Source organism: Molossus molossus, unplaced genomic scaffold (assembly GCF_014108415.1).
Source record: "Molossus molossus isolate mMolMol1 unplaced genomic scaffold, mMolMol1.p scaffold_m16_p_7, whole genome shotgun sequence".
Classification (NCBI taxonomy): Eukaryota; Metazoa; Chordata; class Mammalia; order Chiroptera; family Molossidae; genus Molossus; species Molossus molossus.
The window spans coordinates 89,657,074-89,675,935 of NW_023425401.1; the positions used below are offsets into that span (position 1 = coordinate 89,657,074).

General features: G+C 38.0%; 1 non-coding gene across 1 annotated transcript; it reads left to right on the plus strand.

Annotated features, from left to right (window-relative positions):
* The first annotated feature begins 16,688 nt into the window (after positions 1–16,688).
* Positions 16,689–16,848, plus strand: LOC118620539. Its single transcript, XR_004957454.1, has one exon. It is a non-coding gene; the product is annotated as a U1 spliceosomal RNA (small nuclear RNA).
* Positions 16,849–18,862: the final 2,014 nt, after the last annotated feature.

The window sequence follows — 18,862 nt, forward strand, 5'->3', positions numbered from 1 at the left end:
GCTCCGCCTTCTTGGGGGCTACTCTCATACTGTGGACAAGTGTTCTTTCCGTGGTTTGTTTAGTACCACACTTTTCACATTCTGGGGCTTTTGTTGGTGATTTTGCTATTTAAAATAGGCCCTCAGGCAGAATATGTCCCCCAAGTGCTGAACTACTGTCTAGTGTTCTTCAGTGCAAGAAAACTTATGTGTCCACATAGAGAAAATATGTGTGATAAATAAGCTTCATTCAGGAAGGAATCAGTTATGGTGTGGTTGGCCATTTGACTTCAATTTCAATGAATCCACAATATATATTTTAACAGATGTCTTTAAATAAAAACATATATTAAAAAGATTATGTAGCCTGACAAGCCTGGCTCAGTGGAGTGAGCATTGTTCCCCGTACCAGGAGGTCATGGGTTGATTCCTGGTCAGGGCACATGCCTGGGGTTGCAGGTTCTATCCCTGGTAGGGGGCATGCAGGAAGCAGACAGTTGATGTTTCTCTCTCGCATCAGTATTTCTCTCTCTCCCTTCCTCACTCTCTAAAAAATTAATAAAAAATTTAAAAATATATTATGTAATGATCAGTTGATAAAATGTTGTGACCACAGGCTTACAGGGCCTGAGTTCTGTAATCCCCCCTTGGACGAGTGTTTACTAGTTCAGTGTTTGCAAAAACTTTACAAAATTAACTACCAAAAAATAATAAGTATTGACTATAATAAACACTAAGGAAAATATTCACTATAAAGAAAAAAAATAAAATTAACACAAGTAACGTGTTTAAAATTTTCAAAATAAATGAAAATTTCTTAAATACTTAGACTACCAGTGTAAAAACTGGTAGATAAACATCCAGATATACACTGTGTGACAGTGAAAATTGGCAAAATCATTCTATTGAAAGGGATGACCTTAACATCCCTATGCTCCTTGATATAATCTAAAGATGTAATCAAAGATGTAGATTAATAAAAGCTTCATTTTATTCCAGCAATATTTATAAAAGTAAAAATTGCAACTAAAATAAATGGGTCACAAATAAGGCAGTATGTTGCATCTATACATTATAAATTTTGGAGATCAATGAAAAATTTCCATTTTATCATTTTATTGTAAAAGCAAAATACAAAACTGTATATTCGACATTATCTAATTTTCTAAGAAAAAAAATACCTGTTATGCATGTTACATGTTTTATCTATAGTAACTTAAAAAAGGAAAATATTACAAATAATGATGATTTTGTTTTTTAAAATTTTTATTAATTTGTTTTTGTTACAGATGTTTCTGCTTTTTCCCCCATTGACACCCATCCCGCCCGCCCCATCCCCAGCTTTGTTGTCCATGTCCATTGGTTATGCATACATGCATAGAAGTTCTGTGGTTTATCTCTTCCCCCCGCAACACCCCCTCTTCTGAGGTTTGTCAGTCTGTACCTTACCTCTATGTGTATGGGTCAATTTTGTTCATCAGTTTGTTTAGTTCATTATATTCCACAAATAAGGGAGATCATGTGATATTTGTCTTTTCCTGCTTGGCTTGTTTCGTTTAGCATAATACTCTCTAGGTCCTTCCATGTCATCTCAAAGGATAAGAGATCTTTCTTTCTTACAGCTGCATAATATTCAATTGTGTACTTGGACCACAGCTTTTTTATCCACTCATCTACTGATGGACACATGGGGCTGTTCCCAGATCTTAGGTTTGTAAATAATGCTGCTATGAACATAGGGGTACATATATTCTTTCTGGTTGGTGTTTCAGGCTTCTTAGGGTATATTCCTAGGAGTGGGATCACTGGATCAAATGGTAGTTTAATTTTTAACTTTTTGAGATAACACCATAGTGTTTTCTATAGTGGCTGCAGAAGTCTGCATTCCACCAGCAGTGTACTAGAGTCCCCTTTTCTCCACACTGTCGCCAACACTTGTTTGATGATTTGTTGACGGTGGCCATTCTGACAGGTGTGAAGTGATACCTCATAGTTGTTTTAATTTGCATTTCTCTGATTATTAGTGACATTGAGCATTTTTTCATATGTGTCTTGGCCATTTGTATGTTTATTTGGAGAGGTGTCTATTGAGGTCCTCTGCCTATTTTTTAATTGGGTTCTTTGTCCTTTCTTTTGTTGAGTTGTATGAGCACTCTATATATTTTGGAAATTAATCCCTTATCTGATGCATCATTGGCAATTATGCTCTCCCATATATTGGGTTCCTTTTCCATTTTCATGCTTGTTTCTTTTGCCGCCCAGAAGCTTTTGAGTTTGATGTAGTCCCATGTATTCATTTTCTCATTTGTTTCTGTTGCCTTAGGTATTGTATCAGTGAAAATTCTGCTACGTATGATGTCAGAAATTTTGTTCCTGCAATTTCTTCTAAAATTTTTATGGATTCACGAGTTACATTTAAGTCTTTTATTCATTTTGAGTTTATTCTTGTGTAGGGTGTAAGTTGGTGGTCTAGCTTCATTTTTTTGCAAGTAGCTGTCTAATTTTCCCAGCACCATTCATTGAAGAGACTGTCTTAATTCCACTGTATGCTCTTGCCACCTTTGTCAAATATTTATTGAGCATATTGTCTTAGGTCAATTTCTGGGTTCTCTATCCTGCTCCATTAATCTGTCTGCCTGTTCTTGTGCCAGTACCATGCTGTTTTGATTACAGTGGCTTTGTAGTATAATTTTGTATCTGATAATGTAATCCCTCCAAATTTGTTCATTTTTTACAAGATTGCTGTGGCCATTCGGTTCTTTTTGGTTCCATACAAACTTTTGGAGTGTTTGTTGTAGTTCTGTGAAATATGTCATTGGTATTTTGATGGGGATTTTACTGAATCAATAGATTGCTTTGGTTATTATGGACATTTTAATGATGTTAATTCTTCCAATCCATGAACAAGGCATGTGTTTCCACTTTTTTATATCTTCCTCTATTTATTTTTTCAATGTCCTATAGTTTTCTGTGAAGAGATCCTTGACTTCTTTGGTTAAGTTTATTCCTAGGTATCTTAATTTTTTTGCCACAATGGTAAATGAGATTGTATTTTTAGTTTCTCCTTCTGTGAGTTCATCATTGTTGTATAATAATACCATCTATTTCTTGACATTAATTTTCTGTCTTGCTACTTTGCCAAATTCATTTATTAAGTCTAGTAGATTTTTGATAAAGTTTTTAGGGTTTTCTATGTACAATATCATGTCATCTGCAAATAATGACAGTTTCACTTCCTCCTTTCCAATTTGGATCTCCTTTATTTTTTCTTCACGTGTAATTGCTGTGGCTAAGACTTCCAGTACTTTGTTAAATAAGAGTGGCAAAAGTGGGCATCCCTGTCTTGTTCCCGTTCTTAAGAAGAAGGCTTTCAGTTTTTGCCCATTGAGTACGATGTTGGCTGTAGGTTTTTCATATATGGCTTTTATTATGTTGAGATATGACCCCTATATTTCCACATTGCTGAGTGTTTTATCAGAAATGGGTGCTGGATTTTGTTGAATGCTTTTTCAGCATCTATTGATATGATCATATAGTTTTTCTCTTTTATTTTGTTTATGTGGTATATCACATTTATTGATTTGCGAATATTGTACCATCCTTGCATCCCTGGGATAAATCCCACTTGGTCATGATGAATAATTTTTTTTGATGTATCGCTGGATCTGATTTGCTAATATTTTGTTAACAATTTTGGCATCTGTGTTTATCAGGATTATTGGCCTGTAGTTTTCTTTCTTTGTAGTATCTTTATCTGGTTTTAGAATTAGGATTATGCTGGCCTCATAAAATGAGTTTGGAAGTGTTCCATCTTCTTGGATTTTTTTGAATAGTTTGAGGACAATGGGTATTAGATCTTTTTTGAATGTTCAGTAAAACTCCCCCGTGAAGCCATCTGAGCCTGGGCATTTGTTTGCTGTGAGTTTCTTGATTACATCATCAATTTCCTTTGTTGTTATTGATCTGTTCAAGTTTTCTATCTCTTCCTGGTTCAGTTTTGGGAGGCTCTGTGTTTCTGGAAATAGGTCCATTTCTCCTAGATTGTCCAATTTGTTGGCGTATAAGTGTTCATAGTATGTTTCGATGATCCTTTGTATTTCTGTGGTGTCAGTTGTTCTCTTTCATTTCTGATTTTGTTTATTTCATTTCTCTCTTTTTGTGTCTTGGTGAATCTGGCTAAAGGTCCGTCAATCTTGTTTATCTTTTCAAAGAACCAGCTTTTTGTTTCATTGATCTTTTGAACTGTTTTATTTATTTATTTATTTTGGTTTTTATGTCATTTATTTCTGCTCTGACATTTACTATTTCCTTCCTCCTACTAGCTCTGGGTTTTTCTGTTTGTTTACTTTCTAGTTCTTTAAGTTGTAGGATTAGAAAGTCAATTAGGAATTTTTCTTGTTTCTTGAGGTGGACCTGTAGTGCTATGAAATTCCCTCTTAGGACGTTTTTGCTGTGTCCCATAAATTTTGTGTTGTTGTGTGTTCATTTTCATTGGTTTCCAGGAAGTTTTTAATTTCTTCCTTGATCTCATTAATAACCCATTCATTGTTTAATAACTTGCTATTTAGCCTCCAAGTGTACAAATGTCTTTGTGTGTTTTTATTGTAGTTGAGTTCTAGTTTCATGCCACTGTGATCTGATAAGATGCTTGATATGATTTCAATCTTCTTGAATTTTTAGCTACTTGTTTTGTGTCCTAACATGTGGTCTGTCTTTGAGAATGTCCCATGTACACTTGAGAAGAATGTATATTCCGCAGCTTTGGGGTGAAATATTTTATAAATATCAATTAAGTTCAACTGATCTAGTTTGTCTTGTAAGCACTCTATGTCCTTGTTAATTTTTTGTCTAGAAGATCTATTCAGCAGTGTCAGTGGCATGTTAAAATCACCCACTGTGATTGTATTACTATTGATCTCTACCTTGAAGTCCTACAGAAGTTTTTAAATATATTTTGTGCTCCATATTTGGTGCATATATGTTTACCAGAGTTATATCCTCTTGTTGGATTGCTCCTTTTAATATTATGTAGTGGCCTTCTCTCTCTCTTATTATGGCCCTTGTTTTGAAGTCTATCTTGTCAGATATGAGTAGTGCTATACCAGCTTTATTTTATTTCCATTTGCTTGGAAAATTTTTTTCTATCGCTTCACTTTCATCCTATGTGAGTCTTTTGTTGTGATGTGGGTCTCTTGTAGACAGCATATATATGGCTCATCTTTTCTTATCCAGTCAGCTACCCTATGTCTTTTGATTGGAGCATTTAAGCCATTTACATTTAAGGTAATTATTGATAGATAGTTGTTAGATGCCATTTTAATTTTATGTCTGTGTTCCTCTCTCTTTCTCTCTCTGTTCCTTCTTCTTACAAGAGTCTGTTCAGCATTTATTGCAGTGCTGGTTTGGTGGCAGTAAATTTCTTTAGCATTTTTTTGATCCGTGAAGCTCTTTATTTGTCTTTCAATTTTGAATTATAGTTGCTGTATAGAAGTCTTGGATTCAGACCTTTGCCTTGCATTACTTTGTACACTTCATGCCACTCTCTTCTGGCCTGCAGTGTTTCTATTGAGAAATCAGCTGACAGTCTAATGAGAGATAGTAGGTAACTTTCTGTCTCCCTCTTGGTTCCTTTAAGATTCTTTCTGTCTCTAATGTTTGCCATTTGTTTATGATGTGTCTATCTGTGGGTTTTCTGGGGTTCATCTTGCTTGGGACTCTCTGTGTTTCCTGGACTTGTGTGAATTCTTTTTTTTTTTTTTTTATTATGAATTTTTATTTATTTTTTTGTTACAGATATTTTACCTTTTTACCCCATTGGCACCCCCCATCCCACCCCCTCCACCCTGTCCCCGGCTTAGTTGTCCATGTCCATTGGTCATGCATACATGCATATAAGTTCTGTGGTTTATCTCTTCCCACCCCCCCACCCCCCATCCCCTCTTCTGAGGGATGTCAGTCTGTGCCCTACTTCCATGTGTCTGGGTCTACTGTATTCCTCAGACTGTTATGTTCATTATATTCCGTATATAAGTGAGATCATGTGGTATTTGTCTTTTTCTGCTTGGCTTCTTTCACTTAGGATAATACTTTCCAGGTCCCTCCATGTCGTCTCAAAGGATAAGAGATCTTTCTTTCTTACCGCTGCATAGTACTCCATTGTGTATATGTACCACAGCTTTTTGATCCATTCGTCTACTGGTGGACACTTGGGCTGTTTCCAGATCTTAGCTATTGTAAATAGTGCTGCTATGAACATGGGGGTACATATATTCTTCCTGATTGGTGTTTCAGGCTTCTTAGGGTATATTCCCAGCAGTGGGATCACTGGGTCAAATGGAAGTTCAATTTTTAATTTTTTGAGGTAGCACCATATTGTTTTCCATAGCGGCTGCACCAGTCTGCATTCCCACCAGCAGTGTATTAGAGTTCCCTTTTCTCCACACCCTCGCCAACACTTGTTGTTTGATGATTTGTTGATGGCGGCCATTCTGACAGGTGTGAGGTGATACCTCATTGTTGTTTTAATTTGCATCTCTCGGATGATTAGTGATGTTGAGCATTTCTTCATATGTCTCTTGGCCATTTGTATGTCCTGTTTGGAGAGGTGTCTATTCAGCTCCTCTGCCCATTTTTTAATTGGGTTCTTTGTCTTCCTTTTGTGGAGTTGTGTGAGCTCTCTGTATATATTGGAAATTAACCCCTTATCTGATACATCATTGGCAATGATGTTCTCCCATACAGTGGGTTGCCTTTCCATTTTGATGATCGTTTCTTTTGCTGTGCAGAAGCTTTTTAGTTTGATGTAGTCCCATGTGTTCATTTTCTCCTTTATTTCTGTTGCCTTAGGTGATGTATCAGTGAAAATTCTGCTCCCTATGATGTCCGAAATTTTGTTGCCTACATTTTCTTCTAGAATTTTTATGGATTCACGGGTCACATTTAAGTCTTTTATCCATTTTGAGTTTATTTTTGTGTATGGTGTAAGTTGATGGTCGAGTTTCATTTTTTTGCATGTAGCTGTCCAATTTTCCCAACACCATTTATTAAAGAGGCTGTCTTTACTCCACTGTATGCTCTTGCCACCTTTGTCAAATATTAATTGAGCGTATTGCCTTGGGTCCATTTCTGGGTTTTCAGTTCTGTTCCACTGGTCTATATGCCTGTTCTTGTGCCAGTACCAGGCTGTTTTGGTTACAGTCGTTTTGTAGTATAACCTGATATCTGGTAATGTGATCCCTCCAACTTTGTTCTTCTTTTTCAAGATTGCTGTGGCTATTCGGGGTCTTTTTTGGTTCCATATGAACTTTTGAAGTATTTGTTCTAGTTCTATGAAATATGTCGTTGGTATTTTGATGGGGATTGCATTGAATCTATAGATTGCTTTGGGTAGTATGGACATTTTAATTATGTTAATTCTTCCAATCCATGAACAGGGTATGTTCTTCCACTTTTTTATATCTTCCTCTATTTCTTTTTTCAATGACCTGTAGTTTTCTGCAAATAGGTCCTTTACTTCTTTGGTTAAGTTTATTCCTAGGTATCGTAATTTTTTTGGAGCGATGGTAAATGGGATTGTTTTTTCAGTTTCTCTTTCTGTGAGTTCATCATTGATGTACAAGAATGCCGTCGATTTGTTGACGTTAATTTTGTATCCTGCTACTTTGCCAAATTCATTTATTAAGTCTAATAGATTTTTGATGGAGTCTTTAGGGTTTTCTATGTACAATATCATGTCATCTGCAAATAATGACAGTTTCACTTCCTCCTTTCCAATTTGGATCCCTTTTATTTTTTCTTCATGTCTGATTGCTGTGGCTAAGACTTCCAGTACAATGTTAAACAAGAGTGGCGAAAGTGGACATCCCTGTCTTGTTCCTGTTCTTAATGGAAATGTTTTTTGTTTCTGTCCATTGAGTATGATGTTGGCTGTAGGTCTTTCATATATGGCCTTTATTATGTCGAGATATGATCCCTCTACTCCTACATTGCTGAGCGTTTTTATCAGAAATGGATGCTGGATTTTGTCGAATGCTTTTTCAGCATCTATTGATATGATCATGTGGTTTTTATTCTTCATTTTGTTTATGTGGTGTATCACGTTTATTGATTTGCGAATATTGTACCAGCCTTGCATCCCTGGAATGAATCCCACTTGGTCATGGTGAATAATTTTTTTGATGTATTTCTGGATCCGATTTGCTAGTATTTTGTTCAGGATTTTGGCATCTATGTTCATCAGGGATATTGGCCTGTAGTTTTCTTTCTTCGTAGTGTCTTTTTCTGGTTTTGGAATTAGAATTATGCTGGCCTCATAGAACATGTTTGGAAGTCTTCCTTCTTCTTGAATTTTTTGAAATAGTTTGAGGAGAATGGGTGTTAGTTCTTTTTTGAATGTTCGGTAAAACTCCCCCGTGAAACCATCTGGGCCTGGGCTTTTGTTTGCTGGGAGAGTCTTGATTACCTCTTCAATTTCCTTAGTTGTTATTGGTCTGTTCAAGTTTTCTATCTCTTCCGGGAATAGTTTTGGGAGACTGTGTGTTTCTAGAAATTTGTCCATTTCGCTGAGATTGTCGAATTTGTTGCCATATAGTTGTTCATAGTAGTTGTTAACGATCTTTTGTATTTCCGTGGTGTTGGTTGTTACTTCTCCTCTTTCATTTCTGATTTTGTGTATTTGGGTTCTCTCTCTTTGTTTCTTGGTGAGTCTAGCTAAGGGTCCATCAATCTTGTTTATCTTTTCGAAAAACCAGCTCTTTGTTTCATTGATCCTTTGAATTGTTTTTTTGGTCTCTATGTCATTTATTTCTGCTCTGATCTTTACTATTTCCTTCCTTCTACTTGCTCTGGGGTTTTCTTTTTGTTTGCTTTCTAATTCTTTAAGTTGTGAGGTTAGACAGTCAATTAGAAATTTTTCTTGTTTTTTGAGGTAGGCCTGTAGTGCTATGAACTTCCCTCTCAGAACTGCTTTCGCTGCATCCCATAGATTTTGTGTTGTTGTGTGTTCATTTTCATTGGTTTCCAGGAAGTTTTTGATTTCTTCCTTGATCTCCTCGGTGACCCATTCATTGTTTAATAACATGCTATTTAGCCTCCATGTGTTGAAATGTCTTTGCATGTTCTTGTTGCAGTTGATTTCTAGTTTCATGCCATTGTGATCTGAGAAGATGCTTGATATGATTTCAATCTTCTTGAACTTGTAGAGATTTAGTTTGTGTCCTATCATGTGGTCTATCTTTGAGAATGTCCCATGTGCACTTGAGAAGAATGTGTATTCTGTAGTTTTGGGGTGTAATTCTCTGTAGATATCTATTAAATCCATTTGGTCTAGTGCTTCATTTAGAGTCTCTGTTTCCTTGCTAATTTTTTGCCTAGAGGATCTATCCAGTGCTGTCAACGGGGTGTTGAAGTCCCCAGCTATGATTGTATTGTTGTCGATTTCTCCTTGGAAGTCCTCCAGAAGATTTTTAATATATTTTGGTGCTCCTATATTGGGTGCATATATGTTTATCAAGGTTATATCTTCCTGTTGGATAGATCCTTTCAATATTATGTAGTGGCCGTCTTTGTCTCTAGTTATGGTCTTCATTTTGAAATCTATTTTATCAGATATGAGAATTGCTACCCCAGCTTTTTTTTGCTTTCCATTTGCTTGGAAAATTTTTTTCCATCCCTTCACTTTCAACCTATGTGAGTCTTTTGTTGAGAGATGGGTCTCTTGTAAACAACATATAGATGAGTCATGCTTTCTTATCCAATCAGCTACTCTGTGTCTCTTTATGGGAGCATTCAGTCCATTTACGTTTAAGGTGATTATTGATATGTACTTATTTATTGCCATTTTTGTTTAGTGTGGTTCTATTTTTGTTCCCATTTCTACTGCTAATTACAGCAGTCCTTTTAACATTTCTTGCAGTGCTGGTTTGGTGCTAATGTATTCCCTTAGCTTTTTTTTGTCTGGGAAGCTCTTTATTTGATCTTCTATTTTGAATGATAGCCTTGCTGGGTAGAGTAGTCTTGGATTCAGATTCTTGTTTTTCATGACTTTGATTACTTCATGCCATTCCCTTCTGGCCTGTAGTGTTTCTTGTGAGAAGTCAGCTGAGAGCCTTATGGGGTTCCCTTTGTAGGTAACCTGTTGCTTATCTCTTGCTGCTTTTAGGATTCTCTCTTTGTCTTTAATTTGTGGCATTTTAATTACTATGTGTCTTGGTGTGGGCCTGTTTGGGTTCTTCTTACTTGGGACTCTCTGTGCTTCTTGAACTTGAATGCCTTCTTCCTTCACCAAATTAGGGAAGTTTTCTCTCACTATTTTTTTGAATATATTCTCTATCCCTTGCTCCTTTTCTTCTTCTTCGGGGACTCCTATGATGCGAATATTATTACGTTTCCAGTTGTCCCATAGTTCTCTTAAGCTGTCTTCCTGTTTTTTAATAGTTTTTTCCTTTTGTTTTTCTGATTGGTTGATTTTTTTCTACCCTGTCTTCTAATTCGCTGATCCGGTCCTCAGCTTCCCCTACTCTGCTTTTTAAACCTTCCAATGTGTTTTTCATTTCGGATATGTCATTTTTTATCTCTTCTTGTTGGTTTTTAATTTCCATTTGGCTTATTTTCAGTGTCTCTATGTCCTTACTCATGCTGTTCAGCTTCCTCAAGATCATGGCTCTGAATTCTAGCTCTGTTAACATGCCTAATTGCTCCACATTGATCTCATCTTCGGTGGAGGTGGTTTGCTCTTTCATTTGGCTTCTGTTTCTGTGTTTCACCATTTTAGCTATCACTCTGGGCTTTGGAGCCTGTCAAGTTCTCCCTGTGGGTGTTGGTGTTCTGCTGTTTGTGGCTCCCTCTCCTGTGTTTAGATGAGCGAGGGAGGACCCGCGTTGAACACCACTGTCAAGTCTTACTTTCCTGGTTAAAGCTGCCAGCCCAGGAAACGTACTGTTATCCTCTAGCTTTTTGCCTGGAAGCTAGCAGTCTAGGTTAATTGATGAGTTTTGGGTTGTCAGTTGATTGAAAAACTCCCTCTGGTGCTCAGCCAAGGGGCTTTCACGAGGGTGGGGCAGATGCTGGTCCTTAGTGAGCCTCAATTAACACTTCAATGGCCCACAGGGTGGGGTTGGATCTCCGAGGGAGGGGCTGCTGCCTCTCTCAGAGCTCTGGGAAGGAGCAATGTGGCCACCGTCCTGAGTGGCTGCACTCAGCCAAAGCTCCGAGAGCCCTCCAAACCCCGAGTGTCCCGACACAGTTCCAGTCCAGTCTGCCCTCCCTCTGCCGGAGCCCAAGGTGAGTGGCTGTGGCTGTTTTAGCCTCAGTCCCGGCTGCGCTGTGGGGCCGCCTGGGAGTGTAACCCGCGGGTGCCGCTTATAGCTCAGGCCGCTGCCGAGCTGCCGACCTTGGGCTCCCAGCCCCGTCTCGCGCCTTCGCAAGCCTACCGGGATGGAGTCAGTGTCCCTCGTTGTATGGTCCTCCAAGCTGCTTTTCTGTTGGTTTTTCCCGTCGATTTGTCTGTGTTATAGTTGTAATTCCAGTTTGGTTCTGGGAGACGGTCTGTGTAGCTCCGTTCACTCCGCCGCCATTTTTCGGTCCCCTCTACGTGCCAGCGGGGCCGCTGGGCGCTGCCATCCCAAAGGCGCCCGAGCCCGGCTTAGGGTTAGAGTCACGGGGTGCCGGGGTCGCAGGATCGCCAGGCAGCAGGAAAGTTTCCCTAGCGCCAGCCAGGCGGCGAGCTGCGGATCGCGCCAAGCAGGCGGCGGACCTGCAGGAGCGCGCTCCAGCCGGCTCCGCGCCTCCGCCTGCGCCGTGGTGCTCCGGCTCCCCTAAAAGATGAATTCTTTCTTCATCAGTTTAGGGAAGTTTTCTGTCATTATTTCTTCAAACAAGTTCTCTATTCCTTTCTCTGCTTCTTCTCTTTTAGGTACCCCTATAATGCGAATGTTGTTACATTTTGTATTGTCTCACAGCTCCCTTAAACTCTCCTCCTGCTTTTTAAACTTTTTTTCCATTTGCTGCTCTATTTGGGTGTTTTTCTCTACCTTGTCTTCTAAGTCATTGATTTGGTCTTCAGCTTCTTCTAATCTACTATTGAACTCTTCTAAGGTATTTTTCATAACAGCTTTGTCATTCTTTATTTCCTCTTGATTTTATGCATAGCTTCTACCTCTTTATGCATAGCTTCTACCTCTTTTTTTAAGCTGAAGTAGTTCCCAGTGAGCTCTTCATAATTCTTATTAAGTTACTTGTAGTTCTCACCAAATTGTTTCAGCACCCTTAATATCATTGCTTTGAATTTTTTATCTGACAAGTTGCTTTTTTCCATTTTTTATAGTTCCTATTCTACTGATTCCTCTTTTTCTTTCCTTTGGCTGTTGTTTCTTTGTCTCCCCATTTTAGCCGTCTGGCAGCTCTAGACCTGGTGAGGGATGTTTGGATGTGTAGGCAGCTCATTGTATGTCAAATAAGGCTATTGTGCCTCCCAGACTGTTTTGTTGCATGTCGCCTCTTGTCTGCTTTGGATCCTGGAGTATTGACTACTGGGGCTGGTATTGGTGTGTCCTGGTAGGTTCTGCTGCTGGATTGCACGTGCCCCTCTGAAGCCGTGTTCCCAGCTGGTCACTGGTGCCACCTGTAGCTGTATTGCTCAGGCCCTGCTGGAGCCACACTCCCTGCTCGCACCTTGGGTGGCTGGGTTACACAGGCCCCTCTTGAACCCCAGCTCTCAGCTGAACCCGTGGGCAGCTGGGTTGTACAGGGCTTGTTGGAGCCCCCATTTTTTGCTGATCCCATGGGGAGCTGAATCTCACTGGCCCTTCTTGAGCCCCAGCTTCACACTGCTCTTGTGGGCTGCTGGGTCGCACAGGTCCCTCTAGATCCCTGGCTTCCCACCACTCCTGTGGGCTGCTGGGTCACACAGGCCCCTATGGATCCACAGCTTCCCACTGCTCCTGTGGGCAGCTATGTTGCACAGGCCCCTGTGGAGGCCCAGGTCCCGCCGCTGGTGGCTGGGAAGTGCTGCTGCCCAGTGGGGCTCAGCTCCTACTCGGCCTTTGTTGTCGTTTTGGGGGATGGTTCTTTACTACTGGCCTGTGCTTCTGTTGCCTGGGGATGGATGTCTGCTCCCCAGCCTCTGTTGCTGAGGTTATATCTTGACTCTGATCAGGCTGCTATTGTGGGAGATGGTGCTGGGCTCCCGGACATTTGAGGTTTCTACAACCGGCACCTTGACAGCTCCGCTACTGTGCACTGGTCTGTGTTGACACAGTGGGGTCCACTGATCCAATGGTGCCAGGTGCACTGGTGGGCTCAGGTTGCTGGGCCCTAGCAGCTCCCACTGCCTCCTCCCAGGGAAGACCCGGGATCTTCCAAAATGGTGGGACCTCCCTGCGGCACAGGGAGAAGTGCCCTGAAGGGTTGCTTACTGCGGTAGCTGGCTGCTCCGTCCACAGCACAGGAACCTTCTGCTCCAGGGCTCTGCACTGCTTGGGTTTGGTCATCCACCTTCACGTCCACTCACACTCTCTCACACACTCACCCTCCCTCCGGTCCTGCCTGCCACCATCTTCCTCTGTGAACTTTCACAAATAATGATGTTTTAAAAATAATAGTATTTATGACTAGTAAAATTACTATGAGTGATTCCATGTTATTCTTTTTAAATGTCTGTATTTTCTAAATTTTCTTCAGTATGCATATGTTTTAGAAGACATTCCATAGACCTATCCAGTCCTTAATAAGCTGAGAGTCAGTGGTCATAATATCAATCTGAAGATTTATTAAACTCAGGTGGCATTTATAGAGTGAGATACCAATCAGAATCTATCAGGTTTCACCTGTTCTCAGAACTGAAAAGTATAAGTAATGGTATCTATGTTATTCTTCCCATTTAAATATTGTGGGTAAAATTCCCTATTGATAATTTATCATTACTGTTGTTTTAGCTGATGCTTCTGCCCATCTTTCTCTTTTCAATATTTGGGAAGTACTTTAAGTTAGGTATATATTTCAAATAGAATTGCTTTTGCTTTGTAATCAACCTCAAAAATTATTTTTCTTTTATAGGAAAGTTTCATATATACATTCATTAACACTACTGCCAATTTTGTTATCACTAACATTATTTAAAGTTATTTTTTTTATGTTTTGTTTTCAACAAATCTAAATATATACAAGACAATTTGTATTTTTGTTTTAGTGGTTACTTTAATGTACTATTTGAACCCTTTCCTATTAAACAGTATATATTTCTTTCTATTATATAAATAATTATTGATTTAATCTGCCTTTTCCTTTCCTTCTCCTTCCTTCACATCCCATTTAATCAATTGTAGTATTTTCTTTATATTTATATACTATTTCTATACTTACTGGGTTTATAGCATCTACACTGTATTCAGTCACCCTTAGGTGCACTGGTGTTTTGTGTTAAATTTGCAGTAAAATATATTTGAAACTTTAGCTGAGATTTCCTTTAGTGACTTCTTGTTTGACTGAAGTTTATCATCTAGTTGTTTTGTAAAGAAGAACTCATGCACTCAACATTCCATTAGGTCTTACATGTTCAAAACTCTTTGGTTGAAGCTTTCACAACACAAATATTAATTGACTTGCTTTAAAATACTTGAGTCACACATCCTTATCTCGATTATATCATGAGTGTTCTTTTCTGTTTTGATTGCTTATTCTTTAGTGTAGAAAAGAGATTTTGATCTATGTTGCCTGAAGGTTCATCACAAACTCTGTACAGAAATGTTTAATTTAATAAACGTTATCTTCGAAATAACAAACTACCTCTGATGGGAGAAAAGTCATAAAGAAATATCTCTGACAAGACAATTTCCCTTAAGCCAGTACTCTGAGGAATGGCTTTACACTATGCTAACAAAAACCATGTATTAGAAGCATTCACAGAATGTTAGTTCAAATCATGTTTGACTTTCCTCTAGATATTTGCATGAAATAGTGTTGTCAAAAGAATCTTAGTTGTAAAATTTGACCATAACATGAAAATCCTGGCTATATTATCACTTGAAATATGTCTTTAAATAAAACACACTTACAAAATATATCTCCTCTCTAGTAAACAAGTTAAATTATTTCTGTGGTATCCTACCTTCCAGTTAAAAATTAAAGGTTTCTGTTAGGAACACCTGTTTATGTTGATAAACGGGCCAATTGACATCTACTCAAGATTTTTTAAACAATTCGAGGGTAAAATTAGGAAACCACTGGCCACAAGTTATCATTATAAAAATTATATTATTCAGGAGGTAGAGTATTTTTTAATCAGGTTGTTCATACACACCAAGGATGCAAAAGCCACTCTTATAGTGTATTGTAGTGACTTTCTTTCTTGTCACTCTTCCTTTAGATGACATCCCTATAATTCAGCCCACATACAATCAGAAAAATTATATTGCTCAAATATATTTTGTATATTGATTCCTGACTCGGAAACTACTTATTGAATAAAAGTCAGACTCCTCAGTATTTAACACCCTACTCAGCATGACGCCAATCTCTTCCTCCAATTGCATCTCCCAGTATTTTTCACTTAGATTAGACAGACCTCTTCTAAAGGTCTAATCATTGCTCATGGAACATATAAAACACAGTACCACCTTTGCTTTTATCCTTTATTTCTTATCCCCTAAATTACTCTTTAAGATTTTGTACCATGTCCTCCCCTTTCTCTGTGAATATCTGCCATTGAACTGATCAACCAGTACAAATCTCCCAACTTCCCCAAAATTGTGTCTGTTTTGACACACTCCTTTGAAATTCTGTTATAAGTACTGTTGCAGTAACAAATAGAGACAAGATTTGGGAGAGAATTACTAAAAGTAAGGGACATTTAATACCATAACTTGAACTTATATATCATGTTTTTTAATATTAGAGGAAAATAAACTATGGACATTATACAAGTAGTAAAATTTCCAAGGTTTTACACTTTTATTTGGCAGGATTTTAATCAAATAAAGGCCAAATAGGGTTTAATTTAGGAACCTAAGGGGGTTTAAATTAAGAAATTCATTGTTCTATTTTAATACTTTAATAAACCAAAAGATAAATTAGTTATGTTTAGAGATACTAAAACAGTTTATAAAAATAAAATTCTGATACTAGTTTTTACTAAAGTAGAAATAGAAGGGTACTTTATCAACATTTATCTGAAAGCAACTGTAGATAAATGTCACCAAAGTTACTGATGATTTTCTGAAGGTGTTTCTATTAAATTAGAGAAGCGACCAGAATGCTGTTAGCACAACTTTTAAAAGTATTTTTCCGGAAGACTTAGACAATAATGTAAAAAGAATAAAAATAAGGAATTAATGTATTGTAAAGATGATAAACGTAACTATTTGCAGGTGATAGAATTTTCTGCCCAGAATTCCAAGAATATTACTAAAAATATAATACATATATGCATTGCCCATGGACACAGACAATAATGTAGTGAAGGCCTGGGGTGGGAGCCGGGTGGAGAAGGACAATGGGGGAAAAATAAGAGGGGACATCTATAATACTCTCAACAATAAAGATAAAAATAAATAAATGTGAAAATCAAAACAATTAAGGGAAGTAGACATCCTTATAATGTGATGTAAGTAGATAATCAAGTGCCATAATATAAAACCTTAATGATAGGTTTACTGATGTTTCGATCCGCCACGTTTCTTTTGAATATAAAATTTAAATAAAAGATTACATTGATTATACCTACCTGTCAGGGGAGATACCATGATCACGAAGGTGGTTTTCCCAGGGCGAGGCTTATCCATTGCTCTCCGGATGTGCTGACCCCTGCGATTTCCCCAAATGAGGGGACTCGACTGCAAAATTTGTAGTGGGGGACTGCGTTCGCGCTCTGCCCTGTATAAACAAAACCAAAAAAAAATTACATTGATCTACAGAAATCGCTGTTATATTTTTTTGCCTCACTGAATTAACGTTCATTATTTTAACCAGAGGATACATTTTGCTTCCTTTGCAAATTAAAAAAAAATTGCAGGTTTCAAAAAACAAAAATTAAAAATGGATAAAAAAAAAATAGTAGCTCTCTTTTGTATTGGTGAAAAAATGGTCGTAAAATATAGGTTAAAATTATACTATAACAATTTTTTTTTTTATCCTCATTCGAGGACATTTTCCATTTTTTGTACAGACAGAGTGGGAGGGAGAGAGAGGAAGAGAGAGAGAGGGAAACATCAATGTGAAAGGGACACATCGAGTGGCTGCCACCCCCATGACCAACCAGGGCCGGGGACAAACTGCAACCAAGGTACATGCCCTTAGCGGGAACCGAACCCGGGTCTCTCCGGACCGCAGGCGGACGCTCTAACCGCTGAGCCAAACCGGCCAGGGCTAATATAACAATTTAATACAATTGAAATATAAATCAATAAGAAGAGAGTATAATATAATTTTTTAATTAAATAAATAATGTTGTTTTGTCTAGAGAGTAAAAATTAAAGTAATTATAGCCAGTACGGAAATAAACAAAGATCACCCAAATGGCAACAGCAAAGGCTATTTGCAGTATTCAGAGCTTGCTATAACAAGAAAGTTTGCTACCGTCACTTGATGGGTACAAGTTAATGATATTGGGCCATGTCCATTAAATAGAATTCAATTGAACCATTTATGAAGATTATAGTTTTTATACAGAAATGTGATCAAGTGAAAACAGCATTATTATAGTGTGATTCAATTTTTAAAAATACGTTTTATTGATTTTTTTAGAGAGAGAGGAAAAGAGAAATAGAAACATCAATATGAGACACATCAATGGGCTGCCTTCTGCACGCCCCCTACTAAGGATTGAGCCCACAACCCCTGTCACATTCCCTCACCGGGAATTGAACCAGGACCTCTCAGTCCATGGGACGTCACTCAATCCACTGAACCACACCTGCAGGGCTGATTCAATGTTTGGTAATATGCATATATGTGTATGTGTGAGTAGAAAATGTCTATAGGCTATATATTCCAAAATATTACTGGTTGTTATCTCTGAATGATAGAATTACAAGTGATTTACTTTATGCTCTCCAGTAAACTATGGGCATCTTACAAAAAATATATATTACTTTCATAATCATAGAAACACTTGTGAAACTGGTTAATACAAATTTAATCCCGAGAAACCCCTAAATCTACATAAAAACATCATGGTGTTAAAATATTAGACAACAGAGAGACATTTAAAAATATGACCTTATATGTACGTTAGCTTTTTTATTCCCCTAGGCAAATGGTTTTTGGAATGGGCACAACAACCTGATAGAATTTTCAATCAAAGAGGCTTTTTGATCTATACCTAGAATAGAATTGTTTTTTTTGTTTGTTTGTTTTGTCTTCTCTTACGACCTATACACTCAGGGAAGTTTATTTCAGTTAATGCTTCTTCAATCTGGCTGTTAGGTATAACTTGAAATTCAATGAAATATATATAAACAAACAAACAAATAAAGTCAACAATTATCACTTGAATTTGGCAGAGACTCAAAGGCAGGCAGAGAAATGGGAAAGCTTTATAGTAGAAGAAAAGAGAGAGTTTCAGGTGTTCCCTGTTGGAGGCCATTAGTATGAGGAACATGCAGAAACCAGAGCTTCCTGTCTCATTGGTCAGGGTGCACATTTGGCTTTTTCTAGTTGACTCTAAATTGAAAGCAGGGGCAAACATTAAGGAAGCTCTCAGCTATATTAATCAAGTCCTAATCATTTGGGCCCAATTGTTACAAGGTTAATAGTTGATTTCCTAGAGTGTTTTTCAGACCTAGAGGTCTGACTTTCTACATGTCTGACTTACAGGTAGTAGGTTGGTTTCCTGGGATAATTCCTGCAGATTGTGGGTCAGAGGTCTATTTCTATATATTGCCTCTCCATT